This window comes from Symphodus melops, assembly GCF_947650265.1.
Source record: "Symphodus melops genome assembly, chromosome: 20".
Classification (NCBI taxonomy): Eukaryota; Metazoa; Chordata; class Actinopteri; order Labriformes; family Labridae; genus Symphodus; species Symphodus melops.
The window spans coordinates 16,951,465-16,966,675 of NC_136710.1; the positions used below are offsets into that span (position 1 = coordinate 16,951,465).

At 38.7% G+C, this 15,211-nt stretch overlaps 1 protein-coding gene; it reads left to right on the plus strand.

The window, feature by feature from the left end:
- Positions 1 to 15,211, plus strand: part of LOC306841870 (uncharacterized protein) — a 133,621-nt gene that overhangs the window by 29,999 nt on the left and 88,411 nt on the right.

The following is a 15,211-nucleotide window of genomic DNA, read 5'->3' on the forward strand; positions in this document are numbered from 1 at the left end:
AAGCAAATACTTACAAAAGCTTCTCAGCAATGTCTTCTGTTGTCTGTCTGTTTGCAGAAGAGAAATACTCCCATGTCTTGGTGTATTTCTTGAGTGGAGCTTTGACATTCACCACCATCCTTAGTTTTTCACTCGCTGTGATTCTGTTCAATATTTGGAGGAAAAGCAGCTGTCATGGAGGTGATTAGTACTTTTTGTTTCTATGAAATATCTATTAAACATTGGATCATAAAAACCTTTGAAATTGGAATAAAATGGCTTTTTATTGTTTTACAGAAACGTCAGATTCTTCCGCTACAACTTCACAGGTATTTCCTTCAAATTTTTTGTAAATTACATTTACATATATTTTGATATAAGAAAAAGGAGGGGGATTTGGTTTGAGCCATTATTGCTCCTGGATAGTCACAATATTGAGTATCAAGTCAACGTGGCGAGAATAACGTTGAATTGTCACGATGACTGTCAGATTTAAGTCTTAATCAAAGAGGAATGGTGTTATTTATCATTTGGAGAAGATGTTTATATGCTCACAATCAAGTCAAAAATAATAGTATCAAAAGATGCTTTCTTTTGTCATTTCAGGCAACTGGTATTAATGAAACGTTAGACTTTATCTTTGACTTACTCTTCACAGTTTTCGTCACTTTCACGCTGATGACATTTAGTTGTGCAATTTTTTGTTAACCCGACCATCTACAGCAACTCAATATCTCTAGAAAACTGTTTGGCCGCTATCGAGAAATTAATGTCCCAAAGCTTACTTCAGACATAACTAAGCATTTTCTTTTAGGCCTGAATATTTCCTCAAATAACATCCCAGGGTGTAAAACCTAGCATTTTATTTTACTTTTTTTTAACATGAGTTAAAATTTGATCACACTAATCCCTTGCATCAAAGATCAACCACTTATGTCATCCAGCCATTATCTCTTGGTCATTTTACAAATAAAATTCCAAACAAAAGTTGGCTGCTGTTTTGGCTCCAAGATTTTAAGGTCACATATTACACCCCTTTTAACAAGTTAAAGTAAGTCTCAGAGCTCCCAAAGCATGTGTGTGAAGTTTCTTGTTGTAAATCCACTCTGATCCTGTATTTGATCACGACTATAAACCCCTCTTTTTCAGCCCTGCTCAGAACAGGCTGTTTCTGTGTCTGTAGCTTTAAATGTAAATGAACTGTGTCTGACCACGCCCCCCCCCTCGGGAAGGGTTGGGTGGCGTGGGCTTTTTTGCACCATGACCTATTATTTGCAGTGAGAAGGCAGACTCAGAGGACAGAACAAACACCTGGCTGTGTGAGGGGTTACTGCCCACTGTGATGTCATGAAGGAAGATCTATTAACGGCCTGTTTGAGCACACGTTTTATTTAAACCAGTTTTTCTCATAATTAGAGGTTTGTAGACAGACAAACACATTAATATCAGAAAAACATGGACAAGTGATTTTTACATATAGTTTACCTTTAAAACTTACTCTTCCCTCCAAATGAAATGACTCAATGTTTGTATGTATTGCATCACTGAAATTAAATTTCGCCATTTAATGTGTAATTTTAAAATTCTATTCTTGCTTCTTTTTTGGATTTTAATTTATTTATTATTCATTTATTGCCTTATCTCAGCTCAATAATTGTAAAAACATTTTAACAAGGGTTAAGAAAGGTGCTTCATTAAAACAGTTTATGATTTGTATTGTTGTTGTTGCTCTTTAGCTCAGAAGAATTACTTTGAATATTTGAACTTTTAGTTTTGCTGGTTACTTATTGTGATGAGTTGTTTGTTTCTGTTTAGGGTCACATGAATGAAGATAATCTTCATTACGCTGCTGTAAGGCTAAACCAGGCCAGCAGATCAAGAAGACATCTGGATGACACACCAGCTGAATGTGTTTACTCCAGAGTAAAGTAATACATCTTGGTGTTTCATCTTTGGCTACCTGTGGTAGGACATAAACTATTTACTGTGTAATTTGGCTTTTCAGACAACAAGGATCTTTCACTTTATTTTACCTGAAATGTCTGAAGTAAAACAGAACTACTCTTATAAATCTGATAAATGATAACTCATTTTTCAGTTTCTCTGAAATTATATGTTACTTATATGTTGTTGTTTTTTGGTACAGTATGTGCACCTCCGTCTCTTCCTCTGCAGTGTGGATGTGTATGTGGGAAAATGTGTCTGTGGTCAGTGTGTCAGTCAATCAGATGCTGGTGCAGGTGCTGCGTCTGAAACTAAATGATCAGGTAGTGTGTTGTTATTGCCTGGTATTAGTGAACAAATCAAAGGTTCTCCAGGAGTTTGAGCATGTCTGTTGCTTGTCTGTCTTGTTGCAGACTCACAAGTGGAACATGGTAAAGTCAGGTGTGATGTCATTGTCAGGTATGAGATCTAATTTGGGAAGTAAAAGGCACGCACCATAAATCTTAGCTGTTGCAGCCTTGTCTACTTCCTTCATCTCACACGCTCAACAACAGCAGCATTTAGCTCTGAGATCTCCAATCTTTAGACCATTGAAAGTTATGTAGACCTGAGTTTTTAGATTGTGTTGGAAACTAAAGTGAGATTCTGATGGATTTATTGAGTGTGAGTTTGTAAATAACTTTTGATAATTATCATTGAACACTTGATCAGTGTTTGAATCAGAAGCCTTTTTGAGTGTTTTTTTTTTTTTTACGCCTGTTTATGTGTCAATTGTTTAAACTTGTGTTTTTGGTTGTGGAACATTGGAGATTTGATTAGACAACTTTTGCTTCATATTTTAAGCACTGCCTAACTCTTTATTAAAAGAAACTGCTGCTCAAACTCTGAATTTGACTGGTGCTGCCTGCTTTGTTGGGAGGGGGAAGGGTGGGGGACACTTTCATGTTGTGTCTGCAGTAGGTTCCCGTAGACAGTCGAGACATTACAACAGTAACTTTACATCTCTGAACCTTGTTGTACCACAGAGTAAACGTAGTATTGTGAGTATTGTTGGAACGGATAGAGGGAATAATGTTATTTAAAACATCATCTATGAATTAATTTAACGTTCCAATAAATGATCCAATGTATTTATTTAGAGAGAGACAGACAAATAGAGAAGATGCTTCTATACTGATGTAACCTCGCCCACCATATCAATGCCAACAAACCTCATCTAATGTAAAGTAGCAAGTGCTTCCTGTGGCCTAATTTTAACAGCATAATTAAATTTGAAATGAAACTCGATACACTACTAGTTACTGTAAATAGTTGTGCAGTTACAGTACTGTAGGCTTTTCCATTGGGGTCCCCACTTCACAGTGTTCAGAGAGCTGTAGCTCAGCTGTAGAATTTGCCACAGACTGACCTGTCTTTCTGAAATGGTTGTGAAACTAAAACTGTTGGATTATCTCTGAAGACTTTGGTTTGAGGTGATCTCCCACGAGCTGGACCAGTTCACCCGGCTTCTGTGGTGTGACCAAGTTTCCAATGAGCTTTTACATTTTGGCCTAACACTCACTGTGAACATTAAAGTGCTTCTTGGCAAATAAAGAAGCACTGCAATGCTTTCACTCATTAGTGTGTTTTTTTTTTTTTATAGGGTTCCCTCTGCCTCTTCTGACTGACAAGGCCAGTGCCATTTTCAACTCACACATTATTCTTGAATAGCAGGCTACCTATAGTACCTGAAGAGTGAAGATGTGTGAAAATGTTCTTCCTGTATCGAAAAAATTGACTACCGCCGCCTCACGCATGCGGAGAACACATGTGGTGGTTGGCTGTCGACTGTGGCCGAGACGGCACCGTGCAGCAATCATTGGTATAATCAAGTGATGTTCAATTACATAGCAGCAAATAGGAAAACACACAGTTTACCCCAACAAAAATAATAACTTAAACAACAGCTCTCTTTACATTGCTCAGGTTACTTCTTATTTGTCAGATAGATCTCAGTTTGTGCATGTTCATGATGAGTCCTCTTTGTACACCAAAGTTAGCCATGGAGTGCCTCAAGGATCAGTGCTTGGTCCGATTTTATTTACATTATATATGCTTCCTCTAGGTAGTATTATGAGAAAACACTCCATGAACTTTCATTGCTATGCAGACGATACTCAGCTCTACATAGCAATGAAGCCAGAAGACACCAACCAGCTTCGTAAACTAGAAGCCTGCGTCAAGGACATCAGGACCTGGATGACCAGAAACTTCTTACTGCTCAACTCAGACAAGACTGAAGTTATAGTGATTGGACCTAAGAACCTTAGAGAGACTTTCTCTGCCGATATGACGGCCCTTAGTAGTATTAGTGTAGCCTCTAGTACCACTGTTAGAAACCTAGGAGTTCTGTTTGATCAGGATATGTCCTTTGATTCCTACATTAAACAAATTTCAAGGACAGCTTATTTTCACCTTCGTAATATCTCTAAGATCAGGCAGATCCTGTCACAAAATGATGCTGAAAAATTAGTTCATGCATTTGTTACCTCCAGGTTGGATTATTGTAATTCTATTTTAGCAGGGTGCTATGGTAAATCTCTAAAGACCCTCCAACTCGTCCAAAACGCTGCAGCTCTTACTAGAACGAGGAAAAGGGACCACATTACTCCTGTATTGGCTTCTCTCCATTGGCTCCCTATAAAATCTAGAATAGAATTTAAAATCCTTCTGCTCACCTACAAAGCTCTAAACGGTCAGGCACCATCGTATCTTAAAGAGTTAATTGTACCGTACTATCCATCAAGAACATTACGTTCCCAGAATGCAGGCCTGCTTGTGGTGCCTATAGTCTCTAAAAGTACTATGGGAGGTAGAGCCTTTAGTTATCAGGCACCGCTCCTTTGGAATCGTCTACCAGTCGGGGTCCGGGAGGCAGACACACTAGGTACTTTTAAGAATAGACTTAAAACTTTTCTTTTTGATAAATCTTATAGTTAGGGCTGGCTTAGGACCAGCTCATAGTTATGCTGCTATAGGCTTAGACTACCGGGGGAACTGGCACCAGGATCTCTTATCTCTCTCTCCCTCTTTCTCTCCCAGCTTTCTTACCTTATAGTAATAAGATATGTCTATAGTGACAAGCAGTAGCTTGTCACTATCTTTGTATTCTAACCTCTCCTTTTGAGCTCTCTTAGGTTCCTTGAGCTCTCTTAGGTTCCTTGGGACTGTTGGTGAGGATGGCCTGCCCAAACAACCCCCCCCCCTCCCCCTGAGGATGGCCTGCCCAAACAACCCCCCCCCCTCCCCCTGAGGATGGCCTGCCCAGACCCCCCCCCCCCCCCCCCCAACCGATCCCATCCCATTCTTCTTTCTACATCTTGTCCCATCTCCCCCATCCCATTTTCAAGCCCAGCACAGTTTAGCAGATGGCTGTTCCGTCATGAGCCCGGGTCTGCTGAAGATTTCTGCCTGTTAAAAGGAAGTTTTTTCTTGCCACGCCATGACGGATTAAGCTGGGCTCTTGTAACATAGCCATCAGTAAGGTCCTTTACCTGCTTTTTGTAAACATAACAATGAGCATGGTCTTGTTACCTGCTCTTTTGTTAATGTTAACAGACAAACAGTAAGGTCCTTTACCTGCTTTTGTAAAGTGTCTTGAGATAACGCCTGTTATGAATTGACGCTATATAAATAAAGATTGATTGATTGATTGATTGACAACAGGAGAGAAACTCTGCCCATTGTAAATGGCATCATCCCCCTGATAAATTCACACATTGGCATAAACAAGGACCTCTGGTGGTGCTGCTCAGTTTGTGACCGAGACTTGTGCAATGTAGGAGCCCATTTCTCAATAAAAGATGCCTCCCACCAATATCGTCCAGTGACTCTTGTACCAGTGAGATATATTTACACACAGCGTCGCAGAAAAACACACTAAATATCTTGTAAATTAAAAAAGGTACAGCAATGAAACACCCATCTTTTGATGAACACCTCATTATTATAATGTTGAAATACATAAAATGTCAATAGAAAAATAGAATGGAGACAGAATTAGGTCTGCAGGTGTTTAAAATGAACAAACTGCTGTGAACTGAGATCATTTTGATGTGGCTGTTGCTGACAGCGAACGCCTCGACTTGTTTCCATAATAGGACATGAGGCGTCACTACAGGCTGACCAATCAAAGGCAGTCTACTCTATGAGGTGTCAAGAACAGATCAAGATTGTTCTCATTCAGCACTGCAATTTGGCCACGATGACATCTCCAAAGTTACTTTTTTATTTTCTATTTTTCATCTTGGACAAAAGTGGTGAGTTTTTTCTGTTTAGGTTGGGCTCACTCGACCTGTCACAGCCTTTAATTGTGCTTCTTTGATATTGTAGATAGTACAACATTACATGAGACTTTTACAAGCTATTTCTATTCATTGCATCTTTATTTTGTCTGTCTTGTCACTTCAGCTAAGATGACCGTTCAATCCTCAACTATTCATCAAGATAGAGACTTTATATCAGCTCATGTCGGAGACAACTTCACTTTGAAATGTCTCCCTGAAGATAATACAGTACAACGTTTTTTCTGGTATAAGCAACCTCTCGGACAGAAACCAAGGCTGATGTCAACCTTCTATGGGTCCTATAAAAGCATTGCATTTATTGATGAATGGAAGAACAATCCGACGCTTTACACTGAAAGCCATAAATGGTGGAATTCACTTGATTATCACAGATTTGCAAATTTCAGACTCAGCTACTTACTATTGCGCAAGTAGAATTTCAGTAAATTGTGAATTTGCAGAGGGCACATTAGTCAGTGTTAAAAGTTCAGGATTGAACATCCCCGCTGTCCATCAGTCAGAATCTGAGACCATCCAGACAGGAGGCTCTGTGACTCTGAACTGTACAGTCCACACTGGGACCTGTGATGGAGAACACAGTGTTTACTGGTTCAGAGACTCTGAAGAATCTCATCCAGGACTCATTTACACCCATGGAGGCAGGAGTGATCAGTGTGTGAGGAGCTCCAACACAGAAACAAACACCTGTGTATACGACTTGCCATTGAAGAGCGTCAGTCGCTCTCATGCTGGGACTTACTACTGCGCTGTCGCCTCATGTGGACGCATTCTGTTTGGAAACGGGACCAAGCTGAATGTTGAAAGTAAGTAACTCCTACAGAAACTATTGCTTCCTGATAGTTATAATTACAATTAAATATAATTCAACAAAGACTTACAAAAGCTCCTCATCAATGTCTTCTGTTGTCTGTCTGTTTGCAGAAGAGAAATACTCCCATGTCTTGGTGTATTTCTTGAGTGGAGCTTTGACATTCACCACCATCCTTAGTTTTTCACTCGCTCTGATTCTGTTCAATATTTGGAGGAAAAGCAGCTGTCATGGAGGTGATTAGTACTTTTTGTTTCTATGTAATATCTATTAAACATTGGATCATAGAACATTTTTAAATTGGAATAAAATGGTTCTTTATTATTTTTCAGAAACGTCAGCTTCTTCCACTACAACTTCACAGGTATTTCCTCCAAATTTTTGTAAATTACATTTACATATATTTTGATATAAGAAAAAGGGGGGGGGGTTTGGTTTGAGCCATTATTGCTCCTGGATAGTCACAATATTGAGTATAAAGTCAAAGTGGCGAGAATAACGTTGAATTGTCACGATGACTGTCAGATTTAAGTCTTAATCAAAGAGGAATGGTATTATTTATCATTTGGAGAAGATGTGTATATGCTCGCAATCAAGTCAAAAATAATAGGAACAAAAGATGCTTTCTTTTGTCATTTCAGGCAACTGGTATTAATGAAAACTTAGACTTCATTTTTGACTTCACTGTTTTCGTCACTTTTATGCTGATGACATTCAGTTGTGCACTTTTTTGTTCACCCGACCGCCTACGGCAACTCAATATCTCTAGAAAACTGTTTGGCCGCTATCGAGAAATTAATGTCCCAAAGCTTACTTCAGACATAACTGAGCATTTTATTTTAGGCCTGAATATTTCCTCAAATAACATCCCAGGGTGAAAAACCTAGCATTTTATTTTGCTTTTTTTTAACATGAGTTAAAATTTGATCACACTAATCCCTTGCATCACAGATCGACCACTTATGTCATCCAGCCACAAGCCCTTGGTCATTTTACAAATAAAATTCCAAACAACAGGTGGCTGCTGTTTTGGCTCCAAGACTTTAAGGTCACATATTATACCCATTTTAACAAGTTAAAGTAAGTCTCAGAGCTCCCAAAGAATGTGTGTGAAGTTTCTTGTTGTAAATCCACTCTGATCCTGTTTTTGATCACGACTATAAACCCCTCTTTTTCAGCCCTGCTCAGAACAGGCTGTTTCTGTGTCTGTAGCTTTAAATGTAAATGAACTGTGTCTGACCACGCCCCCCCCTCGGGAAGGGTTGGGTGACGTGGGCTTTTTTGCACCATGACCTATTATTTGCAGTGAGAAGGCAGACTCAGAGGACAGAACAAACACCGAGCTGTGTGAGGGGTTACTGCCCTCTGTGATGTCATGAAGGAAGATCTATAAACGGCCTGTTTGAGCACACATTTTATTTAAACCAGCTTTTCTCATAATTAGTGGTTTGTAGACAGACAAACACATTAATATCAGAAAAACATGGGCAAGTGATTTTTACATATAGTTTACCTTTAAAACTTACTCTTCCCTCCAAATAAAATAACTCAATGTTTGTATGTATTGCATCACTCAAATTAAATTTCGCCATATAATGTGTGATTTTAAAATTCTATTCTTGCTTCTTTTTTTGGATTTTAATTTTTCATTTATTGCCTTATCTCAGCTCAAAAATTGCAAAAACATTTTAACAAAGGTTAAGAAAGGTGCTTCATTAAAACAGTTTATGATTTGTATTGTTGTTGTTGCTCTTTAGCTCAGAAGAATTACTTTGAATATTTGAACTTTTAGTTTTGCTGGTTACTTATTGTGATGAGTTGTTTTTTTTCTGTTTAGGGTCACATGAATGAAGATAATCTTCATTACGCTGCTGTAAGGCTAAACCAGGCCAGCAGATCAAGAAGACATCTGGATGACACACCAGCTGAATGTGTGTACTCCAGAGTAAAGTAATACATCTTGGTGTTTCATCTTTGGCTACCTGTGGTAGGACATAAACTATTTACTGTGTAATTTGGCTTTTCAGACAACAAGGATCTTTCACTTTATTTTACCTGAAATGTCTGAAGTAAAACAGAACTACTCTTATAAATCTGATAAATGATAACTCATTTCGTACAATGATTTTCAGTTTCTCTGAAATTGTATGTTACTTATATGTTGTTGTTGTTTTGTGGTGCAGTATGTGCCACTCTGTCTCTTCCTCTGCAGTGTGGATGTGTATTTGGGAAAATGTGTCTGTGGTCAGTGTGTCAGTCAATCAGATGCTGGTGCAGGTGCTGCGTCTGAAACTAAACGATCAGGTAGTGTGTTGTTATTGCCTGGTATTAGTGAACAAATCAAAGGTTCTCCAGGAGGCGTCCATGTTGCTTGTCTGTCTTGTTGCACACTCACAAGTAGAACATGGTAAAGTCAGGTGTGACGTCATTGTCAGGTATGAGATCTAATGTGGGAAGTAAAAGGCACGCACCATAAATCTTAGCTGTTGCAGCCTTGTCTACTTCCTTCATCTCACACGCTCAACAACAGCAGCATTTAGCTCTGAGATCTCCAATCTTTAGACCATTGAAAGTTATGTAGACCTGAGTTTTTAGATTGTGTTGGAAACTATAATAAGATTCTGATGGATTTATTGAGTGTGAGTTTGTAAATAACTTTTGATAATTATCATTGAACACTTGATCAGCGTTTGAATCAGAAGCCTTTTTGAGTCTTTTTTTCCTGCCTATTTATGTGTCAATTGTTTAAACTTGTGTTTTTGGTTGTGGAACATCAGACATTTTATTTGACAACTTTTGCTTCATATTTTAAGCACTGCCTAACTCTTTATTAAAAGAAACTGCTGCTCAAACTCTGAATTTGACTGGTGCTGCCTGCTTTGTTGGGAGGGGGAAGGGTGGGGGACACTTTCATGTTGTGTCTACAGAAGGTTCCCTTAGACAGTCGAGACATTACAACAGTAACTTTACATCTCTTAACCTTGTTGTACCACAGAGTAAAGGTAGTATAGTGAGTATTGTTGGAACGGATAGAGGGAATAATGTTATTTAAAAAATCATCTATGAATTCACTTAACGTTCCAATAAATGATCCAATGTATTTATTTAGAGAGAGACAGACAAATAGAGAAGATGCTTCTATGCTGATGTAACCTCGCCCACCATATCAATGCCAACAAACCTCATCTAATGTAAAGCAGCAAGTGCTTCCTGTGGCCAAATTTTAACAGCATAATTAAGTTTGAAATGCAACTAGATACACTACAAGTTACTGTAAATAGTTGTGCAGTTACAGTACTGTAGGCTTTTCCATTGGGGTCCCCACTTCACAGTGTTCAGAGAGCTGTAGCTCAGCTGTAGAATTTGCCACAGACTGACCTGTCTTCCTGAAATGGTTGTGAAACTAAAACTGTTGGACTATCTCTGAAGACTTTGGTTTGAGGTGGTCCCCCACGAGCTGGACCAGTTCACCGGGCTTCTGTGGTGTGATCAATGAGCTCATACGTTTTGGCCTAACACTCACTGTGAACATTGAAGCACTTTTTGGCCTCCTCTGTAATTCCATTAGAAATTAAAAAAACACTGCCATGCTTTCACTCATTAGTGTGTGTTTTTTTTTCCAAATGGGTTTCCTCTGCCTTCTTCTTTCAGGTTACAACAAGAGAGAAACTCTGCCCATCGTAAATGGCATCATCCCCCTGATAAATTCACACATTGACATAAACAAGGACCTCTGGTGGTGCTGCTCAGTTTGTGACCGAGACTTGTGCAATGTAGGAGCGCATTTCTCAATGAAAGATCCCTCCCACCAATATCGTCCAGTGACTCTTGTACCAGTGAGATATATTTACACACAGCGTAGCAGAATAACACACTAAATATCTTGTATATTATAAAAGGTACAGCAATGAAACAACCCGTCCTTTGACGAACACCTCATTATTATAAGGTTTAAATACATCAAATGTCAGCAGAAAGAAAGAATGGAGAAGGAATTAGGTCAAATAAAAAGCGGTTGGAGGTGTTTAAAATTAACACCAAACTGAGAATCTGAGATCATTTTGATGTGGCTGTTGCTGACAGTGAACGCCTCGACTTGTTTCCATAATAGGACATGAGGCGTCACTACAGGCTGACCAATCAAAGGCAGTCTACTCTATGAGGTGTCAAGAACAGATCAAGATTGTTCTCATTCAGCACTGCAATTTGGCCACGATGACATCTCCAAAGTTACTTTTTTATTTTCTATTTTTCATCTTGGACAAAAGTGGTGAGTTTTTTTTGTTTTTTTATAAGGCTGGCTCACTCGACCTGTCACAGCCTTTAATTGTGCTTCTCTGATATTGTAGATAGTACAACATTACATGAGACTTTCACAATCTATTTCTATTCATTGCATTTTTATTTTGTCTTTCTTGTCACTTCAGCTCAGATGACCGATCAATCCTCATCTCTTCATCAAGAGAGAGAATTTATATCAGCTCATGTCGGAGACAACATCACTTTGAAATGTCTCCCTGAAGATAATACAGTGCAACGTTTTTTCTGGTATAAGCAACCTCTCGGACAGAGATCAAGGCTGACATCTTCCTTGTATCTGTTCAATAAAAAAACGGAATTTTTTGATGAGTGGAAGAACAACCTGCGCATCACAGTGGAAGCCGTTAATGGTGGGGTTATTCTGAAAATCACCAATTTACAAATTTCAGATACAGCTACTTACTACTGTGCCGTTAGCTTTTCAAGTACTTATGAATTTGCAGAGGGCACTTTAGTCAGTGTAAAGAGTTCAGGATTGAACATCCCAGCTGTGGTCATTCAGTCAGACTCTGACACCATCCAGACAGGAGACTCTGTGACTCTGAACTGTACAGTCCACACTGGGACCTGTGATGGAGAACACAGTGTTTACTGGTTCAGAAACTATGAAGAATCTCATCCAGGACTCATTTACACCCATGGAGGCAGGAATGATCAGTGTGTGAGGAGCTCCAACACAGAAACAAACACCTGTGTCTACGACTTGCCATTGAAGAGCGTCAGTCGCTCTCATACTGGGACTTACTACTGCGCTGTCGCCTCATGTGGACGCATTCTGTTTGGAAACGGGACCAAGCTGAATGTTGAAAGTAAGTAACTCCTACATAAACTATTGCTTTCTGGTAGTTATAATTACATCTAATCAAGTAAAAAGTAAAACATTTCTTCATCTTTTTTTTTTTTTGTGAACATGTGAAAGGAACTTGTTTGACCCTCAACAAACTTAGCAGGGAAAAAGTGCAAAATCCACATTTCTTCTGTCTGTATCTGCAGACTCTTCTTTCGTCTGGAAGGGAGCTGTGACATTGACTTCCGTGCTCTCTGCTTTACTGGCCTTCACACTCTGCATGATGAACAAGAGGAACAGCAGCCAATCTCCAGGTAGGACTGTTTAGTTTTGAAAGCTCATGTTGTCTTTGCACATCTCTTCACTAAGACGCGATCTTCTTTGTGCCCCGACCAGAGTCTAAAAAAAGGGATCGAGCTTCATCCACTGTCCCGGCAGAGGTGAACAAAAATACCTCACATTTAAATGACTATTGAATTCCAGCTGAACATTTACTGCATGTTGCATTGTTCCCTGTTTTGTCACTAGAGTTACCAAAACACACACCACCTTTATTATGTTGCTGTCAACCTGAGAAGATCAAGAGGACAGAGGGATCCAACATGGACTGAATGTGTGTACCACGGCTTTAGAAAGTAAAATCTGCACCTGTTACATTTGTGCTGAACTCCACAGTGAGACAGATTTTCTAACCGCCCATTTGAAGACTTACTGTAAATATTGATCTGTGTGAAATGTTATCGATTGTTCTGATATGAAGCAGGTCAAACATAGTGTTTAGAGTTTGAAGGTAATCTTAAGGGGGAAACAAAACAAAAATTAAAAGATTTAACTCGTAAATTTACGAGACTAGTCTGCATGAAAAAGACTCTTTAAGGCTTTTCCTCTGCAGACAGAATTTCCTGCAAGTCCGCACGCTTCTGTCTTCAGAAAAAACGTAGTTTTATTGCAGTATGATGATGATGTGCCAAAGGTATTTGTTTTATAACATCTGCATAACTACATACCCAACACAACTATTTTAAATGTTTAAGAGTTTTTTACAGACTACACAAGGAAGTAGTCGACTTCCTTCTTTGTGAAACTTTTACTGAAGTATAACAAGTTGCTCCGTGTTTCTCATTTTAGAGCAGGCGGCTGCTGCTCAGACTTAAATAACATTATTCCTGTAAATGTATGACTTCATTCTCGGACATGTACAACTATTATCTCAAAATGTTCCTTTAACGTGGCCCGAATCCTCCGTCGTATAAATCATGTTTGGTTTATACGACGGATTATACAATCTGGTTTATACAATCTAGAAAATAATTACTGTGAGTGTAACATTTCCAGTTTTCTCTATTATTCGTATTTGTTTGTATATAAGTTGTTTCTTCAATCATTCAATAAAATTGATCAAAACTAAATCACTGTGAATTTTCTATATTTTTGTGCATATTTAATCCAGCAGTTGGGCTTTGATGACATCATTGTTTCATCATTGAATGTGGCTCAGCTCATCAGTACTAATTATAATTCAGCCAATCCCATTTAAAAAAAATCCACAAAGGAAGAAAATATATTCAAAATAATGTCTCAAAAATGTAAAGATTTGAAGTCAGTCTGTTTATGCAGTAATTTGTGAGTGACTTGTTCCATCATGCTATTGAACTTAAAAGGATGGGTGTTTGGTAATCAGGACAACAGAATGCTGTGTATAGATATGTACATTACATAATTATCTTCATGATGCTTCTGTACCCTATATATGAAGATGTGACTTTTCAATGCAGTTCATAATAGCAATATACATTTTATTTATAAGACACATTCCATTACAGGTATGCTCAATATGCTTTACACAGAAGTTAAAAAAATAGTTTCAATTACCATGCAAGTGATCCCACAAACACATGAAGCGTAACTAAGTGAGCGACTGATCTAAGAATGATAGGGAGAATTGGTTTTGAGCTTTAAAAATACAGAGCTTTGTGATGGAAGATAGATGTACAAAATATAAAAGGTCAGAGTAAGTATTATATATAGGATTTAACTTAAACATCCCAACTAGTACAACATGTGAGAAATGAATAGATACATTTGTAAGTCATGTTTAACTGAACGTCAACATACAATGCTGGACTAGATGAACATGTGCAAAATGATGACAGTTGTAAGAACAGGGAGATTGTTCCAGAGAGAGGGTCCACAGTTAAAAGGTCACCTCAATGGAGCCTCTTCAGGTCAGGCTAAAAGACCTCCACTTGGTGACCTGAAGGGCCGAGTTTAGTCTGTGAGCAGGTCAGAAATGAAATATTGAGTGTTTTATGGACTAACGCTAGCAAGAGTGATTCTGTATTGCCAATGGAGTGTTAGAGTGGAGTGATTGTAAAATACTGCTTTCTAGACTTCAGCTATTTACGAATAATAGTGAGGAACCGGCTTATACCCATGCATTTAACTAAATGGACTCCTGCTGTGTGTCAAAAATGGTGTGAAAAAAGACAGCTATGTTCAGGTAATTTCTCACTGCCACAATACTGTTGTCTTCTTTCTCCTCCTGTGAATCATCTCACTGATTGGACTTAGGTGGCAGTGAATGTTCGCATTGCCCAAATTACTATACGATACACTTTATTGTCCCCAGAGGAATGGATGGTCTTGGCCTAAAGTTCTGATTCACCACCGTCAATAGAAAAACACATCCAATCATTGACAGAGAGGCACATAGCAATGCAAACCAATACAACATACAGTATATTGCACATTAGCCATAATCAGTGCCGCCCCAGATCCATGGGAGGCCCCATTTTGCGCAAGTGACTTGAATTTCTCTCTGGATCAATAAAGTATCAAGCTATATATCATTCTCTGCAAATGCACAGTTGGATGCAGATAGAGAGACAGCGTCCAAACGGCAATATGAATTGGGAGCAAGCATAAAGAAACAGTCAAAGCAAGAGGACGTATGATGTTGAAACTTAGTGTTATAAACTCCCCAGCTGCTCCTCTGATATAATGCGACAGAAGAGAGGATCATTCTGT